Raw genomic sequence first — 2,098 nt, forward strand, 5'->3', positions numbered from 1 at the left:
CACATGTGTCACTTCCCTGGTATTGTTTCTTTGACTGGTTTGCTTCCGTTGAGACTGAGCTAGTCAGTTCTTTTCACTAATGCTATTGAATCGTTTTTGGGATAATGAAGGAGTTTACTAAAGACCTAGATAGGTAAGCTTGCTTGTAGAGTGGTTACTCTGTGCAGGGTAGTAGCTTCATGATGAGGGCATGTCCATATTCGAAAATGTGTGGAAACAATTGGTGAATAAGCTACAACAGCTAGTTTTCACCTTTTCCCAATGTTTTTCAATTCTTACGAAATGCTCTGTCTATTTTCATGGCGAAATCCAAGGTGCACATCCTAATCAATCCTTACAATCGACGTCTATATAATCACTGCCCAGTTGTAGCCCGGTCTACATTTCGTAAATTACTATAGTATGTTCACGCTGAGCTGAATCCTCAAAAACATTTAATAACTCACAGATGCAGTTATACATGATCTTGAAATTTGGCTCATTTGTAGTGCTGCTTGGCCTGCTAAAAATATTTCAAAATCTTGTTGTTCAAATGTTTTACATAATATTTACAGCCAATCAAAATTTTCACAATACATTTCCTATGGGGAAGCCATATAAGTACAGTGTCCATTATAGCCCTTTCCCGAACTTGTAATGGATCCAAACTGTACGTGTCTGTTGTTGACACCTTTGCTGTTACCAATAATCATCTGGTTGGTTGAAATGTTAAATCTTTTGAGAAAAAATCAACTTTTAATTTTAGCTGTTTTTCAGGATTCAGCTCAACGTGAACATACTATAGCTATTTAAAAAATTAAAAATTTCTAAAGGAAGTAGGGTGAATATACACGCTACAAAAAGTACGGAAACAAGTTTTAAAATGTTACAGCTGAAATGAGAAATGATCCAGCAGTGAAAAGCAAGGAAACAAGATTAGACAACTACTTGCTAAAATGAGACACACTTCAATGCTTTTGGCTAGCATCTTGAAATGAACCATCAAGTTAGCCAAAAGTAGATATTAAAGTGTGTCTCATTTTAGCAAGTAGTCGTCTAATCTTGTTTCCTTGCTTTTTACTGCTGGATCATTTATCATTTCAGCTATAAAAATTTTAAACTTGTTTCAATACTTTTTGTAGCATGTATACTCATTATATAGTATATCAACCCCTACCTCCTTTAGAATTTTTTACATAGCTAGCTTGTTAACTTTTTGTCTAGCTAGCTAGCTATATTATACTCTTTTTGTTTTCCACATAGTATAAATATCACTTGAAGCAGCTCTATTACCTTCATATGCAATAAGCGCCTTTAAAAATTATCATTTTGTATTTAAAGCTATTACAGCAACTGTTTAAGGCTTCAGCTACATTTCTAATGGCCTAAATGTTGATAATTTTACAGTAAAACATCACTGGAGAGTCCACCATTATAAGAGTGGAACCCTCGCTTTTAGAAGTCTGGATCCTGAGGTGGATCCGCCCCTCAAAGACATTATTAGCTAGCTACCTCACAAAAAAGCTAAGCTGGTAATTAAGACTATATAAAACGACTATCCAGCATTAATAAATGCTAGGGACAACTCCTTGGGTAATACACCCATTCACCCTCATCTTACACACACGTATTCACACTTTGTTAAAATCACGTGTTTGGGTTGTGGCGCGCGCCGCAACTATTAAGCACCACAACTATTAATTATCCTTCGACAAGAACAAAGAAACAAATCAATGATAGCATAGTGCAGCGGACAGAATACAATCGGAACAACAGATTTGTGAATCTGCCGTCATTACCTTGGCTGTCTGATGTTTCTGGAGCTGTACACCTAGCGCTACCGGGTCTTACAGCAGGCAGGCAAAATGTACATGAATTTAAAACTCACTGTACATTGAAATATTCGGGGGAATCATTTCGGGGGAATCATTTCGGTTTTGGGGAAATCATTTCGGTTGCGATCGGCCAATACTGAAGATGGGGCACGTCTTGATGTTGTTGCTAATGGCTTCTGGGAACGCGGGCAGAATGCTTATTTTGATGTTAAAGTCTTCAATCCTTTTGCTCCTACGCACTGTTCAATTTCTTTATCACAGTGCTACAGGCGTGCGGAGCTAGA

Source organism: Dysidea avara, chromosome 14 (genome assembly GCF_963678975.1).
Source record: "Dysidea avara chromosome 14, odDysAvar1.4, whole genome shotgun sequence".
NCBI classification, from domain to species: domain Eukaryota; kingdom Metazoa; phylum Porifera; class Demospongiae; order Dictyoceratida; family Dysideidae; genus Dysidea; species Dysidea avara.